The sequence below is a fragment of the Tyto alba genome, unplaced genomic scaffold (assembly GCF_018691265.1).
Source record: "Tyto alba isolate M040663 unplaced genomic scaffold, T.alba_DEE_v4.0 Super-Scaffold_13, whole genome shotgun sequence".
Taxonomy (NCBI): domain Eukaryota; kingdom Metazoa; phylum Chordata; class Aves; order Strigiformes; family Tytonidae; genus Tyto; species Tyto alba.
Window position 1 is genome coordinate 47,455,878 of NW_024881275.1, and position 21,101 is coordinate 47,476,978.

The following is a 21,101-nucleotide window of genomic DNA, read 5'->3' on the forward strand; positions in this document are numbered from 1 at the left end:
CCTCTCATCTCCTAGGTCTGGGAAGGATTTGGGGAGGCAAGTAAAGAGATAAGGAGGGAGCAGACCCTTCTCCTCCCTCCTTCGGCTCGGATTTTACTGTGGCCGGGGAAGGCGGCTGCTTGGTTCTGTTCTCTCACCCAGCGGTGTTTGCAGCCCAGAAGGAAGCGGGCGGGGTGGGGTGGGGTGGAAGGGGAAAGTCCCCTCCCGTTGCCGGTTGAAGGACACGTGTGAAGGACATCCGTTATCCAGCCCGGGTTCGGGACGGCATCTGAAGGCGAGGAGGAAGAAGCTGCGTGCGGTGCGAACGCTACGTGGCAAAACAGAGCAACACTCACTCATGGCTCCGACATCCACTTTTAGGCATGCCAACAGCCGACTTGAGGCTGGGTGGGGAGGGGACGCGCAATTCTGCTGCTGATCTGACCTGTCGCCAGCAGGAGAGATGGGACAGCAACCCCCAAAACAACAGATACAGGGCTGAAAGGTGGAGAAAAGGGGCGGTGGAATGCTGCTGGCAGAATGAGAGCCCGCGGGCGGGGGAGCAGCGGCGCCGGCATCCTGAGGAGGCGCTGGCAAGGCCCGTTGGGCGACCTCGTCTGAAGATCAGGGAGGGTGGCGGAACCGCACCTGGCGCCGGGAGGAAGGACATGTAGGTCCATGCCCGGCAAACCAATCCCTCTTGGGGCAGCGGTGCAAGCCACAGGGGCTCCGCAGCGTGCAAAGCTCTCGGGTGCCAGTTGCAGATGCAGGATGGCAGGCTTCTACGCTCAGACACTTGTCTACCCACCTGGGTCTGCCTCAGTGCCCTATGCCTGTCAGCACTTAAGAAGCAATTGGCCAATGCCCTTAATAACATGCTTTAACTTTTGGTCAGCCTGAAGTGGTCAGGCAGTAGGACTAAATAATCATTGTAGGTCCCTTTCAACAGAGCTATTCTAATTAATTTCAATTCTATTCTACTCTAATTCAGATTGGTCCTAGACAGCCAGTTTTCCAACAGATGCTAGTATCAGCCTAGGAAGCTCAGCGGGGTAAGCACATGCTGCACTTTTACTAACAAATTTCATATAGGAAGAATTAATACCAAAAGGGGATGGGGAACCCTCTTGTTTTAAGCCTTAACTCACCCTTAGTATTTCCAGTCCAAAAGACATACTGGTATCTTTTTGATGCTCTCTTTTTCCATACATACCATAGCAGTGGCTCAGCATAGGTGGCTGTGCCCAATAAATTAATCTGGGAGTCTGATGGAGTTGTGTGCCCAGGTTCCTGTGCAATTAACACAATATTTCCAGGTCTGTGTTGCCTCCCCAAATGTGCATATATTTTGAGCAGAGCTTTTAGGTTGTGTCTGTCATACAGCACTTCACATTCTTCCTTCATCATGTGAGTCCTCTTGGAGAGGAGGACAGTGTGCCCACCCCACACTACTAAACCTGCAGGTGCACACCTTGCTTTTATATCCTGGTGTATGGGAAGGAACAATTCAAATGCCCTCAAACACAAATATCAGATAAATGTGGGCTAATAGTTAAAACAACTAATTGCCTAAAACCAGATTTCTCCTCGCTGCTTTGGGGATCCTGGAGCATGCTACATCAAGGAACTTTTGTAGCAACCAGGGGTCAGCACAGTCAAGTGAGGATGCTGAGAAATGTCATCCTGCCTGTCCACAGGCTCCTTACAAGCCTTGTAATGGTCAATGTCCTCCCTTGTGTGCAAAGAACAAAGTGATGGCATCCACGGGAACTTTTACAAACCAGACAAAACAACAGGCACGTCAAGGAGAAAACCCTGAGAGGTTCTTGAGCTTTTCATTGACGTGTTTAGAGCTGCTGCTCTGTCCCCAGAACCACCTGACTCTCCAAAGATCATGTACCCATGGTCTGTCCCCAAACTACTCCCACTTTTTCCAGATTATACAGCTGCCACAGAAAATCAAGACACTTGAGGCAGTGAACCATGACACCAACACCAACTCCTTCACAGCTCCCTCTTCTTCAGAAGAATAAGGCACAGGATCACCAAACCACAATCCACACTCCTAGTCCCATCTTCAGCATCTCTTCCCTACCCCAAGTGCCAGCTTCCAAGCAACTCTCACAAGATGTACCTTCAAGATGAAAACCCAAATGCTTGTGAGCCTGATTTGGGTGCCTCTTACCCAGGTGGTATCCTGATTTATCAGTCAGGAAATATCCCACCTGTACCCTCTTCACCACACAGGGACCAGGCGCAAAGGGAAGAAAAGGCATGGTTAAAAAGAGGTAATGTAGTCTATAGATATGCATCAAATAATCTCAGAAAGGCTTCTGGAGAAGGTTTTTACCTTGGAAATTGAACAGAGGGGTTCTGACACAATCTTTCCTCAATTGGCTGAGAAACCCAACTGGATGGGTGGACTCATAAGGATCTGTTATGTGATTTATCTGAGATACATGAGCTCTGCTACAAGAGAAGTAACAGCTTGCCCAGCCATGACAGTGATATGAGCAATGTCCCATGGATCTTGTTTCTGATGTCATATAACAATATATTATGTCCAGAATACTTTATGAATATCAGCCTGTCAGTGATGCAATTTAACAGTGTATTTACTGAACAGCAACGAATCTTGGAAATAACAATGTTTTCTCATCAATGCAAGGCATAGAGATTAGTATTTTTACGTGGGATTTCTCCCAGAACCATGGACAGAGGAGAATTGCCACACTCGCTGATACCTCTAAAACTTCCCAAAATACCAAGTCTGGTTTACACTGTCTGACTGAGATATACCTGCTCCTGTCTGTGGGAACACGCTTATTCTTCCTTTACAAAACCAGAACAATAGGAATGCATTCTATGGTCTTGCTTGGTGCAGATGAACAGTACAGAAAAATCAGAGCAAACATCTCCTATATGGAGCTTTGTCCATGGAACTCTGCCTCTTTGTCCACTAGCTGGGAATCTGTGAGTTTGCTGATGTCTGTGTAAGAAGGTGGAATAAACCAATAATTGGTTTTGGTCACATTTTCCATTTAAAATAAATAAATAAATATTCAGGTCTCTAAAAAGAAGAAAAATAGTCTGTTTCTAAAAAAAAAAAAAAAGTTAAATGAGTCAAGATGTTTCATTTCAACATCTTTAGGTGTTTGATTATTCAATTCCATATGGTGATTGACTGCTAAACTGAAATCAATGTCACATAAAAATCATACTGATAAGAAAGCTTACAAACCAAGTATGGAAGGTTACAGAAAATATTTAAGTAGCTGCCCAAAATGAACCTGCATTGCTTCTTTTTCCTTTTTTTCCTTTTTCTTGGGACACCTTATTATCAACTCACACTGATGTAACTGCAGAATTGTTTAGTGCACTGCAGGCAGAACCTGGACACCAGCAAGATTATTAGCTTTTAATCATGACAACTACTGAGAAGAAGGGTCAAGACACTTGCTAAGGGCAGTTGGTAGATAGCAGTTGCAGCCCCCCCAGTGGTTTTGCTCACTGAACACAAACCTACTGTGTGTTTCTGCTTGCACTTCAGCTGTCAAATCTGGCTGTCAAAACATTTCAAAATACAGGAATTTTTGTCTCTTCAAAAGTATTGCTTTGTTTCTTGTTCCACTCAACTTATAGCAGGCTTTAAGCAAGCTGTTTATTTTCCAACCAAATAGAAAAAATATATATATATATATATTCTTTCAAAAAAGTGGGTGTTTGTCAAAACTGTGAAAGGACTTTTCAAACATTTCTGCTTGCTGTGAAGGGAAAGTCACTTCAGATTTCTTGAAGATGACCTTTCTAGGTAAGCATTTGCTGCAGCTGTCACAAGACCAAATTCTAGCTGCCTGCACTTATAAAACCTGACACAAACATGTATTGATTGCCCTGTCTCTGTGATGTTCAGACACAGGCATGCATATTATATTAGTTTTTTTGTGAGCACGTGTTTCCAAGCCTGGTTTATGAACAGGCCCCTTGGTAGGCTGCCATTTACAGCTTTTAGCTCCTAAGCTGGTTGTTTCTTGTTTGTACTCTCCCTTTTCTACTCCCCTTGTCCCTATAGCTCCATCCCTTTGTTTTCTGTTCTCTGAACAAGCTCTTGCCTTGCCAGGCAGATAAGAGTCCTGTCTCAGCAGGATTCTGATTCTTGCAGATAGGCATGATGGGGTAAAGATCCTGTAGAACTTATCTCCAGTATTTACTGTCTTTACTTTGTAAAACTTCTTTGGCAGACAGAAGTTGTCCACAAAGCTGAGAATCTGTCTTTATCACTCAGGTGACCAAATCATGATGTCTCCATTCAAAGCACATCAAGGTTTTCTTGTGAGATTACTATTTTTGATGGTAATTTTTCCATCAGTAGATGAGTCATCCGAACTGGTGCATTTTATGGAAATGTGTCAGTTTATACAGAAGTTTAAAGGCAAACAAGCTGAAGAAAACGTTTTTACTTTATTGTATTTGATGTTGAGACATTCTGCTTTGATACAGAAAAAATGCTGCACTTTGCCAATGACAAAATAATTTTGCCCGACTTTCCTTCTAGCAATACATGTCTATCAAAACTAAACATATAATCATATCAGAGTACCTCTTTTTTCAGATTTTCCATGTCATAGAGGGGGGTAAAGAGGTCACATTTTTCCTCTTCGTTGCAATTTAGAGTGGAAGAAAGAGTCAAAATGACAAACATACTTTTGAATAGAATTTCCATTTTCCAAGTTAGTTCTGTGCCTCACCTTCTTTTATTACTTTACTTTTTGGCAAAGAAGAGGAGTGGAGGGAAACAGCATAATCAGCCAAGACACTAGCTTGGTATCAGATACTGTGGCCTGTAGTCCTTTTCCTGCATTAAAAAAAAATAGTCCGAAGTTCTGAACTCAACTTGGAAGGGAACTATTCACCTCAGTAGAAATAATTTTTCCAGCCATAACAACCAAATCAATTGTTTATTGTTTTTAACTCTTAATTAGGCATGAAGAGAATGTGTACATATCTCTTTAGATACTTCAGATACTTGTAGATCAATTACTTTTTGGTGTGATAAGTGATGCTGGGAAATTAAGCTGTTACAATATTATGCTGTTTATACTCAAATGTCTCTGAAGAGACCATAATAGCTAGATGCAATCCAACAGCTTGGGAATCCTCGTACCTTCTTATTTCAGTGTTGAACTTGCTCACCACCGCCTCACTTTTATAAAGAACATAAACATATGATGAAGTAATTTACCAGCTGGAGAGTACGTACTGAATCAGGATAAGAGAAATAGCAGTACTTGGAAATAATAGGTCTATGTAATTCACAAAATATAGACTTACATGTCACCTTAGAATGAGTACTTTTTTCTCTCAGTGGAACTGTAAAAAGTAACTTCTAGTGTCATATAAATAAATAAATGTATCCAACCAACTCTTTCCTTGCCTTTACATACATGATATTTCTTGCTCTGGTCCATTCAGTATCAGCCAACTAACAGCTCCACAGGTGTTGTGGGAACAAGATTACATGCAGGTAGCAATATTGGAGATTCTATCCCTTCAGGTTGCACTAGCAAACACAAGGTCCACCATGCAATGAAGAAAATTGTAGCAAGACAGCTGGGAAGAAGAACTGAGAGTGCTGTACAGCTAGTGTATGATGATGAGGACATCTTGACCTTAGTGGGCCAGAAGCCTTGGGAGCAGCAAACAGGAATGTAGAAAAACAAGATAAGGATGCTGAGCTTTGTCTGAAGAAAACATGCAAGGCTACGGTTAATGGAAAACATCTGGCCATTTCTTAAACAGTGGAAAGTTTTCTGCCTTGAACTAAAGTGTATAAGATGTTGTGCTTGTGCTTATAAGATTTAATTAACCAATAGGCTTAGGATAGCAGTAACTAACTTGTAGCCAATGAGTTGTCTGGTGTATTATGGACAAAGGGTAATTACCAATCAAATGTTGACAAGTATTGTTAGTGGCTATAATTGTAGAAGAATTGTTGACAATAAACGACATCAGCCATGACTTCATCTTCAGCTTTGACTTTAACTCCGAACTCTCAACCTCTTACTTACACCCATCCAGAGTCCCATCTCTCAATCACCATCAGAAATTCATCTATAAGGACATCCACAGCCTTATATAAGAGGCCGTTCTTTCATCAGCTTCTCTCCAAGAGCCTCCAAGGACATCCACTACCATCTCTCTTCCTGCTTCATCCTTGTCTTTCCAGTTGATCATATGTGGTTTTGTCCCTATAATGTTGAGGTTTTCTCCTTGATATTTTTCAGGACTTTGTCTCTTCATTAAGTGCCATACCCACCTGACAATACCGTAAGTTTGCATTTCATCTCTTGCTCTGAAAGTATCCACATGTGTGCAAATCAATGCAAGTGGAGCTAAAATATTGCATCTATTCTTGATTCTTCTCTTTCTAGCATGCTTTTTACACTGCATTTATAATATTATCCCACTGTCTTCTTGAGTTATAGCAACCACCAAGTCAGACCCCAAGGATTTATTCTGATTCTGTAATAACTTTTATAGCTAAAATTGATCCAAAAAAAAAGAGCTAAGCTTTTTTTTTTTTTTTTTTTTTTTTTTTTTTTTCATTTCTACATCCTCCTCATACACAGTGCATGCAAGTAAATCCCTCAGCAAAAAGGAAAAAAAACGTTAACTGTGCTATGCAGTATTAGTGTCTATGGACATCAGCTGTGACCCTATGAAACAATCATGGAATGGATGGCTGACTACTGACCAGCAGAAATGAGACTTCAGTATCCGTAAAAAAGTTCTTAAATCTAAATGAGATGAGTAATAGACAAGAATGGCCAAAACACAGATTCCAATTTAACCTAAAGCACTAGAGAAGGAGTTTGACTTAAATCACTTCCATAAGCCACACTGAAATAACTGGACTTAAGCAGATACTTTCATTAGTCCATGTATGTAGGTGCTTTGCTGAATCCAAATGAGCACGTCTAGGTCCAAACATCTAAAATGATAAGTTTCCCTGAAGACAAACAACGTGCTTTGAAAACATGATCTATTAATTTAACTCTTTCACAGGCCTTTCCTGTATGATCAGTCTTTGCTAAAATTAGTTGCAGAGTAAAAGAGAAAATTCCTTGTCTTTAGTGAATCTTCTAGAGAGAAAAATGTCCTGTGTCAAGAGTCAAAGCATTTCAGGATTCGATAATTCAAATGCTTAATCATTAACATGCCTGAATCTGTGAAATACAGGCATTGTTCCATATGCCTTTTAATTTCACATTGCTTGCCACTAGCTAGTTACATTCTATTTCTCATCTAATCCACTTTTGTAAAATTTAATCTTCAAATGATAACATTTATATAAACACACAAAGCCATCTGAGGCACATCAAGCAAAGCAGATAATTATTCTTGCAGATAAAATGGAATGCCTCTCTGCAAGCTCCACCTTGCTGTGCCAGTTCAGCGGAGTGAGATAATTTACCCACTTTCTGAAACTAACTAGCATGCGGGGGGAAGGCAGAGGGACCATAGTTAGAGAGGCCTGGTTGATGTTGCATTCATGCTTGACCCACACAGGACTGAGAAATGGGTGTTCAAAACAAGCTTAAGCAACCACACTGAAAATTTTGCTTTCCTATTCCATTTGTGTTATTTCTCATCTGGGTTTCCAAGCTGCCTGGGAATGGTGGCAAATTCCTTGCTGGGGCTTCCTCTCCAAATTGTTGTTTGTTTTTTTCATGCCCACTCAGTCTGTACCACAATTATATCGTGGACTAAACCACTCTGGATAGTTTCCTGCTTCGGTATCATGATGGAATACTGATAAACATTCAAATAATGTGCTAGGAGTCAATGGTTAAGCACACACTTAAGCAACCTGCATGAAAAACAGCTGTGGCTTGATTCAGACCCCAAAGGAATAAGGAAGATTCAAAGTTTTTTTAAGGTGGAAGTAGAAGTTATATAACCCAACTGTGTGTTCATTTGGTATTGTCTATCTGCTCCATAATTTTTGAATCTATCACCAAGTTTCAACCTCATGTAACACCACAGTAAAAGTCTCAAATTATGAGTTTTGATTAATTGCATGGAAATTGTTGGCTTTGTAGAGAAGAGAGAATTAATTTTATTAAGTCTTCATGAAGGAAAATGTAGGAATCCCTACTAAGCAATAGAGAATCTACTCAGGAGAGCTTTTAAGCAATTCACATTATATTAGCTTGGTGGTGTGTTGGTTTTGCTTTCCCCTTGGTGAGGAACTCAACTGAATCCATCTTTCTGCACTCCACTTTTTACTTGGAGCTACCTCTGCCACAAAATCACTTTGTAACCTAACTTTAAATGAATGTCTGCACACTTGTGTGATCTGAGATTTGCCTTCTACTCCAAACGATATGACACTGCACTGATGCTAGAAAATGTAATAAAACCTACAAATTACACTTTGAGATACTCTAGAAGTCTGCTGCTTGTTATATGCATGGATTTCAAATTGACCTACTCATTTACTGAAAATTCATTGAACATGTATTGGTTTCACTACTGATAAGTACATGAACCATGAAGCCATCCTTGCTGCATGGAGAGAAAAGGTAAGCAAAACAAGACATCAGCTTTCTGCAGAAGCAGAATTTGAATACAAGTTTCCAGGAATTAATGTAGAGTTAACTTTTACTCATAATATGAACCAACATCTCGAGTACTAACATTGCATGAACCACAAATATAGATATCTGAAGTTCATCAGCAAAGTCAAATGGAAGATATATTGTGACAGTTACTAAAGGAGGTCATGAAAGGAAGTTTGACCCATGAGAACCACAGTAGCGTATCGAGAGGAAAATCCATCCCAACTCACTGTAGTGATAGTGGCAGGAACAATAGCAAAGGCGGGCCTCCAAACACGACCAGGTTTTTCTGGAAGTGCCCTTTCAATTCCAAACAATAAGTGTGATTTTCAATATCCTAGATCTAGACAAGGTGGCAGTCCAATAGGATCCCCTTAGAAGTTTGTTTATACAGAGCAGATACAAAAATACCGATCAAGCATGGATGGAGTCTTCTTCATGAACTTCAAGAAACAAATGGGTTTCCACTGCCCTTTTAAGGCCAGACCAGAGCCAGCCACTGGATTTTGGCTTGTGTCCCAAGGGAACTATTGTCTAGATTAAATCATGTTCAGTCATTGGCTAACACAAATGATGTGGCTGGATGTGTCTTGTCAACTCAGAAGTGAGTGGATACCCAGGGAAGACTACTGGTCCCTAAGGATCTGATCACACTCCCTGGGATCATGCTGTGAGAGACTGAAAGAGTGAATGCCTCAAACATGGTGGCTACATAGCATTGGTGAATGGCAGGTGATGGGGGGGACAGAGGCAGCAGATGGGCAGCTCAAACCTGGCACGGGAGCCATGCCAAAGGGTGCGCAGTTCCATGTTGGCCTGGCAAGAGGACTCACAGAGTTTATTTGAGGAAAGGGCTTGCAACCATCCATCACAATGGCACCTCTGCAGAACATCAAGAGTTATATAAGCTGAGAAAGTGTTCACGAGCCAGGTAAGTCCTCAAAGGGTCATGACTGGTGCTATCAAGAGGTGGGGACTAGCACCCAAACACCGCCCTCTTCCTCACCTCGCATATAAATAACCCCAGGAAAACCCGCCCTTTTCCTCACCTTGCATGTAAATGAACGCAAGAGGATCTGTCCCCTCCTGCCTCACATGCAAATGAGCCAGAGTATTTAAAGAACAGTGAGCCATACCTCAGTGTGCACCCACCACCATTACCAACAGATCACTAACTGGACCAGATGTTGCTGGAAACCAGAGTGGTGATCCAGATCTCTCATCTACTTCTATTTTCCTATCTTTCTCTCTCTGTCTCTTACCTGTTATGGGCTATTCAGCCTTTTTTAAAAATAACAGGTTTCAACATCTAGTATTGAAAACTGTTTACAGAGCTTCCACAGGGTTTAATTGGTTTAATTAGCTTTAAAAGGTTTAATTTGCTTTAGTTAAAATATAGTTTCTGCCATTAATACATTTTTCAATCAATCATTTGGTGTTATGTCACCTTAATTTAGCCCAAGTGTATCTCGAACATCAAATACAGGAGTGGGTTGTCTAGGACAGCCCTCTTTGGCAATAATTGGCCTACCTATTAAGAGATAAGTCCAGCCACCCCTACCCCTCTCATCTTTGAGGACAGCTAGAGTGCAAGGGGAATCATCTCTTGCCAAATTAATTCATCACCTTGAATGCAATACATGCAGAGCAGGATGCTGAGAGAGTTAATATTTGCTAAGGTGGATAGTTTTGGGGTGTCATTAATTTGCAGATCAGAACTACTTCCTTCTCAGGTAGCTTCATCTTTACAAAAATTCGGAATTTTTCTGGTCAAAAGAATAAAAATAATAATTTTCTGTATGTCTTATAAAGTCAGGAGGTTGGAAAATTCACAGGTAGTCTCTTTATCCTGATGGGTATTTACTTCCTTCCCTTGATCACAGATCAATCTGTAAATGTATAGACAGTTCAATGACAGTAAAACAGTTTTAAGGGGAAGAAAGCTTTTGGGAGCTTTCATGGAGAATGAATCTTCTATGATGATAACCAGCTGTCTACAGGTATACAGGGTAAATCTTGCCATATTCTTGTAAGATCCTGTCACATTCTTTTGATCCTTGTCAAATTATGACACATCAGGTTACCTAGCTCCTGACATCTGACCTCATAACACATTCTGAATAGGGTAGGGTCTCTGCCCCTGAGATCCTGCCAGAATCCTGTATTTCTGGAGGTGAAAAAGGTTGAGGTTCTAAAAAAATGGCTGGCTTCCATGGTGGCATCCTGGAAATCACTGGGCAAAGTCAGTTGATGCCAGTGGACCCAAATGAGATCTGAGATGTTATAATGGAGTGGACTGGGAGATCGGTCAACTGTACTGAAAAGTGTAGTGGTCTTTGTGCTCAGTACTGTGCCACCACAGACCAAGTATTCTGTGCTGTCCAATGCCTGATTTTACTGCCACGTCCTCACTTCACTTTTAGCAGCCATCTGCAGGACTAGGAAGGGAAGGAAAGGAACAAACAGGTACAAAGCTTGCATTTACAGTGTCCGCTCTTCTTCCAGGGAACACTACACTACAGGACTGCTTCCACAGTCTTACTAGGTCTGTTTTTATGACCAGTTTACACATTCTACTATGCACTTATCCAGAGGCAGTCCATATGTCCCCAGTATAAAAAAGTGTTTTCTTGTGTTGAGGTGGAATCTCATGGTTCAATTTGTGACTACTGTCTAAAAGAACCATCTGGCTCCTTCTTCTTTATTCCCTCTCATCAAGTATTTATATGAATTGATAAGATCCTCCTGAGCCTTCTCTGAAGAGGCTGAACAGTCCCTGCTTTCTCAGATGCTTTGCATATGCTCCAGTCCTTTAATCATCTTTATGGCCCTTTGCTAGGTTTGCTCTAGTAAGACCATGTACTTCCTTGTACTGGGGAGCCCAGCACTGGGACCCAGCACTCCAGATGCAGTTTCACCAGTAGTGAGCAGAGAGGAAGGATCACATCCTTCAGCAGGCTGCCAGCAGTCTTTCTAATAAAGCTCAGGATGCTGTTGACCTTATTTGCTTCAAGGGCAAATTTCTGTTTCATGGTTAGCTTATAATCCACCAGAACCCCAGGATCCTTCTCTACTGAGTTTCTTCTAGCGGGTTGGCCACCAGAGCTTACTGATGCCTGTGGTTATTGACCCTTCAGATGTAGAATTTCACACTTCCCTTTGTTGAACTTCATGAGGTTTCTCTCTGCCCACTTCTGCAGTCTGTTGAGGTCATCAACCAGCTGTCATAGGCTCTTCTTATCTCTAAGGCCATATTCTTTGAGATTCTTCTAGGAAGATCTTTGAAGACATTAAAGTGTGATCTCCCGAAATGCAGGTTTGTGATCATGCTTTTTACCCTGTTCCTTCCTTGCAGAATCTTTCACTATCTCATGGTCACTGAAGCCAAAGCTGCCCCTGATCTTCATATCCTTGACTAGCCCCTATTCATGGGCACATCTCTAAATGGCAGAGTCTGCCTTTAAGATTGTATTTTCTGCATGATCCCTGGAGCCAGCCTGTGCTAACTGTTGTCACTTTGCACTTAATCCCTGCTCAGAGACCTGCCAGAGGATTTTCTGAAGGGAATGTAGGTCCAGTGGAGGCATTTTCGAACAGAGTAACTTATGTACCAGAGAAAGAAAAGTCTAATGGTGCAAAACAAAGGGGAAGTAGCAGTCTGGAACTGTCATGTTGACATCCAGAGTATAATCAATGGAAAAAGAGAAATCTGAGGTGCCCACTGCACCCACTGTTGCATGTGAAAATATGTGTTTGGCTAAACTGCCACTGGACTGGACCATAGTTTGGGAACTAGAGAAATATGTGAAATGACCAGGAGGACTACAGAGCCTGGGAAAACAGAATAACCTTCTTTCCATTTGAGCCCTTTGAACATCTTGCCCATGGGGACTGAATCAGGCTTTTGTGAAGTACCTAATACCAATGACTGCAATGCAGTACCCACACCTGGTGTTCTTCCATAATCCTCAATCTTTGACCTTAGGTGCATCATCATTTCCTCTCTAGTCTGTGCAATTGAATATGTTGTTTTGCTTGGATAGTCTTCAAAAGCTCAGTGTCTCTAGGAAGCTTTATTTTTTTATAGAACATCAATATCTCATGTGTGTCAATCAGAAGTCCAGCTGAATCCACTTCAGACTGTGGTGCACCTAGAGATTCACTGCAACACTAATGACCATATTCCATCATTTTATATTCAGAAAAAGAAATAAGGAGTATTTATTCCCCTTTTTTTTCCCCCACGACCACCTTCCCAACACATGAAATAGTTATGGCCTTCATGCATGCTAAGAAGTCAATACACCATTATTCCTTAATCTCTAAAGGACCTTTGCTTTCAGCATTGCTTTGTAGACACCAATGTATATGGTTTCCAGTCTGCATGAAGAGTAAATGATATTGACTAGTGGAGACCGTCTGGGTTCCTTGACCGGCTCTGCCAAACAAATCCTGAAAGTCCTTAAGTCAACCACTTCTCTCTGTATAGACACTATTTCATCCTTTAGTGTCCCTTGGATTTGAAATGGATTGTTCCCAGACACATCATTTTTAGCATGACTTCTCAACCCCTTTGCCAATCAGCAGCTCTTCCTCAAGGGGAAAAAATACTACACCACTACTTCTGTTGTTAGTGTTCACAACCATCACCCAACCTGAAAGGTCTGTATATGAGCTGAATGTGCTCCATTCAAAGCTCTTACACAGGGGTTTTGGAACAATTTTTGAGACAATGTCAGCTGAGCTGCTTTTCAACCACTGTGATGCTTTTCTGTAACTGGCTGTTCTGAGTATTCTAGGATGTATTACAGTCATCACTCTAAGACCATAGCCCTAATCTATGGGTGAGGAAGATTTCAGAGTTAGCAGTTACTTCATATCACTGCACTTCCTATACAGATTTTGCCCTAAAAGCTGACACATTGTAGTGATTTGGATTTTTTTTTTTTGTTAGAAATGACATTAAATTTCTGACATGGCATCAGCATCATGAAGGTCGTCAGCAAGTTCATGTAAGATGTCTTCAAATTACTTGCGATTTTCTTTAATTTAATACTGGCCTTTGAAATTGCCAAGGAAGACCATCACCTCTGACAGCAACCCTGGGAAGGTGATACTACTTAGTGGCTTGGAGAATCAAAAACCACTTATTCAAATGTCCTCATGTAAGCTAATGTTTTCCAAAGCATTAGAAGAGATTACTCTGCGGAGCAGCAGAGGAACAAAATGCCGAGATGGACTCAATGTGGGTGATAAAGCATCGTTCTCTTTATTGGTCCAGGGTACATATATTTATACAGACAATTATAATTATTATGCCTACTAATCACTAACTGATTGGCTTAAGCTCCAGAAGTCGTATTCGCACAGTCCACCTACTTGTGGTTAGCTAGCAGCGCAAGCTTCTCATAACACTAAGTTTCTCAGGCCACTATTTCTAATTCCTCTTAACTTTTTTTCGATACACAACGGTACCATAACACTAAGTTTCTCAGGCCACTATTTCTAATTCCTCTTAACCTGTTTTCGACACACCACGGTACACAAGGCCGAAGCGTCCTTGACATTCCTCATGTATCAGCAGCTGCGAGCAGCTGCAGGCAAACCCTAGTTTTTAGAGGCCCAGCATCAGCGGCTAGAACAGGCTCTGATCGTACAATTGCTTGGTGGGCTCATGACCCCTGTCTCTGAGCCATTCTCCAACATTACAATCAAGATTTTTCAAGGGACCTGTTTTCTCAAAGGGCTCGGTAGGACGGTGTGAAGACACCTCTTCCCTCAATGCATGGGACACAGAGAGTTTAAGCCTTTTTTCTCTCTTTCATGGGCCACATCTTTCCCAGAGTGTGTAACGACCTGATGTGGTGACCTTCAAAAAGTGTGGTTCCTAGCAAGTCTAATTCTTGCTGTAGTTTGAAGAGCTTTTATCTTCTGTCTAACATGACCCAACCAGGGTGCTCTGGCAACATGAGTGATGATAGAAAAGAAAGAAGTGAATGTCAGAGCAGGAAGTGTAGCTATTTTAACCTGTCTCTTCACATTTGGTAAACTCTTCCTTGTAATGGGACACAACCTCCTAAGCTGAACACATAAAGATCACAAGACTCCTTTGGAAACATAGCCTGAAAAGGAAAGCTTGCTTTTTCAGCCTCCTGCAGCAGCAGCAAAACCCCAGTATGACATATAAACAGAGTTCACTCAATCAAATAACATTGGTGTGAAGCACCAGGGAAGCATTACACTCCATCCCTTAGAAGTGCTCACAGTGAGGGTCCAGGAGCAATGTAGTCAGAAATAACAAAATAAAAGTGTGACCTGCCACATCCTTGAGCTGTACAGCTGCTTCTGAATGATCAGGTTTTGCGATTGTTCTATATTTTTAACAGAAAGAGACGAACTGGTCTGGAAGATGAACTAATTAAAAGGTGTATATTTGTGTGTGTGCGCATGCATGCACCTAGGAGCACCAGAAGAAACAGTAGAGTAAGTTTTACAACAACCAAGGACATAAGGAACAAGAATCAAACTGCTAAACACTGGCAAACTGTTTTTTTTTTTTTTTTGCACTGACTTCAGAAGTAGAGTGCCCTTCTAAGGTCACAGCCTACAACTTGTCACTGACACCTTTTTTAACAGGAAGATGGCAACATGATTATAGCATATCCTATGTTGGTCCTCTTCCTCCTATCTCAGACAGAAGACAGACTGTAGCCTAACCTTATATAAAAATCAGGAAACAAGGACAATGAGCTTATCTTGTTTAGTATTCATGGAAGATGGAGTAAACAAGTGTCAATGCAAAGTAGCTGGTGATTCCTGAAGTATATGACAGACCCATCCAAAAAAACAAATTGTCCAAGAATCTACCAAGACAAACCCAAGAGATGCAATGAAGACCCAGCAGTGAGCATCTACTGTCCTCTGTGTCATATAGAACTGATCTCGGTCAGAGATCAGCTGGGTACATTCATACTGGTGCTCATGTCTGGATGTGAGATTGTAGGTGCATAGCTTTAAAGTACTTAGAGATTATTTAAATAAAAGTTCCTCACCCTTCCATAACGTCTTGCACTGAGTTTTGTTACATTTATCTCCTACAGTACATATTAGTGGAAAAATACAGAAAAATATGGTATAGACTTCCTGAAGACCCAAGAAGAATATTAGTTGGACTTGTCAAGCCACTTTGGGACAGCAGAAATGTCATGGGTAATTGGTAACCAGTTACCTCCTTGGATCCCTGCATAGGATAGAATTCTGTAATTAGCAGACAAACAGATTTGGGAAACCTCATTACAATTCTGCGACTGAATTATTCTCAGGCTAGAATGAAATGGGTATTCAGCAGATAAAGGTCAAGCCTTCACAATTGCTCATCACTCCATAGGGGATGGAGAAACCTATCCATTCAATTCACAAATTCCAGATGAAAATTCAAGTGATGTTGATATATTTAGGGGGCTAAAAAGGGCACTCCCTGTGATACGGCTGAGATAAGAGCTCTTCAGACTTCATGGAGGCTGCAGCTTGGAATACAACAGGAGACAGAAACAAAAATCAATGAGTCAGCATTTACCAAACAAACACTAATGAGAGCTTAACTCCAAACAAAATAAATGCAACTTGTGAAAACAGTGTTAACCCCCAGCCCTGGAAAACAGGATTGAAATAAAACCCACAGGATGATAGTATTTTTCATGAGAGTTTCTGTAGAACGACTTTCTTGCTTTAGTTTGGTTGTACTTTTTTCCTTTGTTTTTGTAAGTTTTCATTCAAATTATTTTTGCTCAAGTTTTCAGAGCTCAATAAATGTTAAACTAAAAAAAAAAAAACAAAACAAAAAACCCCAGAAGAACAAAACAAAATAAAAAACAAACACTTCTGTTTTTCAAAACAAGTTTTTAATTAAAAATAGTAGTAATTTAATTTCTGAAAATAATTTTTGATATTAAAAAAACTCTACCTCATACATTTCTGTCAAAACCACCAGAAAATCAAAGACTTCATCAGACAATATTACAAAAAAACTCTAACATTATAAAAAGTTATTACTCATTTCTCCTTCCAGTTTCTAGAAGAAAAAATATTTTCAACCACAGAAGAAAGTTTGCTTCATAGAATGTTTCTCTTAATCTTACAAGAGATTACTTTGATTGCAAAGAAGTCTAAAACACCTTTGGTTTTGTAAAAGGATTCAATGAAGCAAAAGGTAAGAGTTTGAATTTTTTTTTTTCCCTAGGAAAGATTGCTAAAATACAGTGGTAGGACCCTTTTGTAAACTTCTGAGACTAGATTAGCTTTTAGAGAGGAAAAAAAGATAGGAACACAATGTTCTTCCTTTTAAAATAAAGGCTTCCAGAGCAAAGACATGGACCTTGTCAGAAACCCAATTCTCATCAGACTTCAGGGGAGATAAAAATGTGTTCTACAGTTCAACAATAAGAGGGGGCCTGAGACTTATCTCGAAACTAGTTCTGTCTTTTGACAGGGTATTCAAACATTGCTTGGGTTTTACTAGAAATTCAAAAATTGAGTGGCTTAATAACTAAACAAAGTTTTCCAAATCATTACAAAATTGTACATAGAGCTGTGACTGAATTATTTCTTGATAACACTAAAATTTCATGTGGGCCCCATTTTAGGCTAATTACTTGCATTGCATAATTATAAGGTACATCATTGCTTGAACTAATTTACTGGTTTGGTTATTGCATCATGTGATTGCCTCGTTCACAAAAGCAGTTATGCTCAAACAAAATCACTACCAGAAGCTTGGAGGGTTGAACTTCTGCAGTGAGCCAACTGTGTCTTCTCATGTGAGTTTTGGTTGTTACAGATTTTTTTCTTTACCCTTTTAATTTTTAAGCTTTGTTCTTCTTTGGAAAGACAAGTATGAAATAGCACATTATTTGCTCTGGATTGATTGTGTGAGCTCATCTTTTATGGCTCATAAAGCGGCATAAGTGAAAAATAATCTCTTTTAGCTGTAATCTGAAATCAGACAGGTCTGGTATTCTTGTCAGTGTGTCAGGAAGGGGTGGTGGATGACAGCATTTACAGATTATCCTGTTACCACTCCTCTTCACAGAAATTTACAGTGATATTTTCACCTGTGCATTCCTACACCCAGATAAGAAGAGATAATATATAGAAGAAGAATTATTTCAGAACTTCCAAACACAGGTTTCCCTTATCCCAATCTCCACTGAAAATATGTTAATTATTTTATTTAAAGTGAGGAAATTCCAGGGACTTTTTTGGTGAAAAATTGTCATTCCCATACACACACTCAACTTCCTGTAGCAGCCATTCTCCTTTTCTTCTTCCCTTGAAAACATTTTTCAGTACTTTAGCAAAGGAGCTAGTCCGATGCATATTTTGTCCTTTTCTTTTTTTTTTTTTTTTTTTTTTTTTTTGTGAAAAATAGAAATCAAGGAAGGTGAATAGTTAATGTGGGGGGAGGCAGGTAAGCCAGTTCTTCAGCCCTCAACACTTATCACAAGAAATTGCCTCCTTTTTTTTTTTTTTTTTTCCTCAAAGGTACCCAATCTGTCAAAGGTAAAGAGGAGTCTGCCGTTTGCATGCTTTGAAGGGACACTGGAGCATAGCTTGGAAAGAATTTGGCCTAAGAAAACTGGAGGTGAAGTTACAACTAAGGACAAATGTGATGTTGCACACTTTGGCTGTGGGGAACAGATTTCTGCATTGTCACGTCAAAGGTTAAATCCAATCTTAGGGCCAGATCCTGACCCTTATCAGGGAAGGAAGCCACAGCAGAGGAAGGAGGGGATGAATAGCTGAATCATCTAACGTCACTAAAGTGGAAATACATTAAACTACCTGTAGTAACAATTCTCAGGAAACTGCATGTCTCCTGTATCCAGGACTGTTTCATCTGTCTTGCCAGAAGCATTTCAACCAGGATTCACAACTGCAGCAACCAGGGAGGAATAACACCAAAAAAATAATTCCAGTGAATAGGGGAATTGGGATTCAAACAATACATGCCACAAGCACACCCTTGTTTAGTGAATCCATTTTACAATCTGCCATCCATCCAAAAAGTGGTAAGTGGCACGTTCTCAAGATGGATTATTTCTGGCACAGACACAACTCTGAATATTTGTCAGATAAGGTAATCTACTAGTATGTTTTCCAGCTAGACTGTTAGTCCTGACTCTGTGGTGAGAGCACACCAGGTATCCAGAGGGAAGAAATAGCAGTGCATTTATGTTTCACAGGGGAAACTGTCCCAGTTGAACTTGGCAGACCTTGATGCAAGGCATACATTAAAGCATGTGCAGAAACTTGCTAAAATTTTCAGTTAAAGTGAAAAAAGGAAACACATGCTGAAGGTGACAATAAAGGGAAGAAGTCCAGTCTATACTTTCAAGAAAACTCTGTTCTTGGACTCTATATGCCTGGACTGAGTTCCAGGATGCCAGTAGTCGTATACTGGTTTTGGGTGGGATGCAGTGAATTTTCCTCATAGCAGCTTATATGGTGCAATGTTTCGAATTTGTGACCAAAAAACTGTTGATAACTTAGGGATGGTTTAGTTATTTCTGAACAGTGCTTGCACATCATCAAGACCTTCTCTGTTTCTCACACTACACTACAGCAAGAAGGCTGAGGGTGCACAAGAAGTTGGGAGGGGATACGGCTGGGACAGCTGACCTCAAATGACCAAAGGGATATCCCATACCATATGACATCATACTCAGCAAAAAGAAAATGGGAGGAAGGTGAGGATGTTCGGAGTTATGCTGTTTGTCTTCCCAAACAACTGTTACATGTAATGGATCCCTGCTTTTCTGGAGATGGATGAACACCTGCCTGCTGATTGGAAGAATTAAATTAATTTCTTATTTTGCTCTGTTTGTTAAAATATCTTTATCTCAATCCATGAGTTTTCTCATGTTTACCCTTCTGATTGTCTTTCAGATCCTACTTAAAGGGGGAGTTAGTGAGTATCTGTGTGGGGCTCAGCTGTGTAGTGGGGCTAATCCATTACAGCTGGTCATGCAAATGTGAATAAATCACCTATCCCTGATGTTGTGAGGTCTATGACTAACCCCATTGCTTTTGTCATGCAAAGTGCCATTTGTGTAGGCTATATATCCATCACCTGCATGCATGGGAGTAGTCTTATGTTGGAAGTTTATTGCAGGTTCAGGGACAATGCATCTCTACATCTGCAAAATAATGTGCTGCTGCATGCCTCCCCTTTGTCTTCTTCTGTAGAAAACTCTCTTGTGTTGAAGGAATGCTCTCATGTGCCATGTGACACAAGATCACACAGCTCTTGACGCAGTTGACAAAGAGAATCAAACTATGGTGTCTATTGACCTGTACTAAAAGCTGAAGTCACAAGAGAAGAATCTTGTCTTACCAAGTTGATCTCCATCCACTTCTGAGTTTTTCAGCACTGATGCAAACAAGCAATGGCATCATGAGGCTCTTCCCCTCTGCCTTGATATAAAAGCAAATAGCTATGCTACTTAGATGAATTGGTGTTGCACACACAGGGCCTGCATAACCATGGAAGTCAAGGTCCCTCTGAATAGCAGCACAGTTATCCAATGTACCAGCCAATCCTCCCAGTTTTGAATCATCTGAAAATGTGTTGAGGATTCACTTAACCCCTTATTTCCAGTCAGTATGTTGTACATCCAGTGAAGACATTACAGTATCAACCTCAGTAACACATTAGCCAATACTTCAAGTGAAATATTTTCACAGTCACCAAGACAACTGAGTTATCCCAGGCCAGCTATTCCCATCCTTGGGCCCACCCATCTAGGACCTTGCTGAGATGCAGAGGTACAGATACGCAAGTTAATGATATTTGCTATGCACACAGCTGTCATGGATGTCACTAAACTTTGCTGGTACCTCTTGTCTTTCCTGCTGAATCCTGTGTTCAGGACAATGGGCTGGTTCTGCTGAGGTGCTTAAGTGAGTCATGATTAATGATCACATTGAAAAAAGCTTCTCCCCATGTACCATGATAACACAGATCTGCTGCTATTTAATTACTCTTGTACTCATCCATGCAACAGTCAAGTCAAAAATTGCGAGTTACTCTGACACATCAAGAGAAGACAGAGTAACCAGAAACGCTGACTCATGTAAGAACTTTACTAGTAGCCCCTCCTCCAGACACACAAAACTTTTCAAGCACTTGTTTTCAGACAAAATTCCTGGAAAGTGTTTTTTGGGGAAGAGAGTGTTGCCAAATTATTGTTTATTTCACAAAGACTCTCTTGATAGCATAATGGGACTGAGAATACTGAGAGACAGGATGTCTCTGTACACCTCTACTCTTAACATGGCAGTGAGAAGCATAACACCCATGTTTGATTCACCAAGGCTGAAGAGAAATGAGACTGTATGCTTACAAAATATTCCTGGTTGGGCAAAGACTTGTGATGGGAAGAGAGCTGAAATTCCCTTTGTTTCTAACCCTTTCAAAACTTCAGTAGGTCTCATTTGATTTGC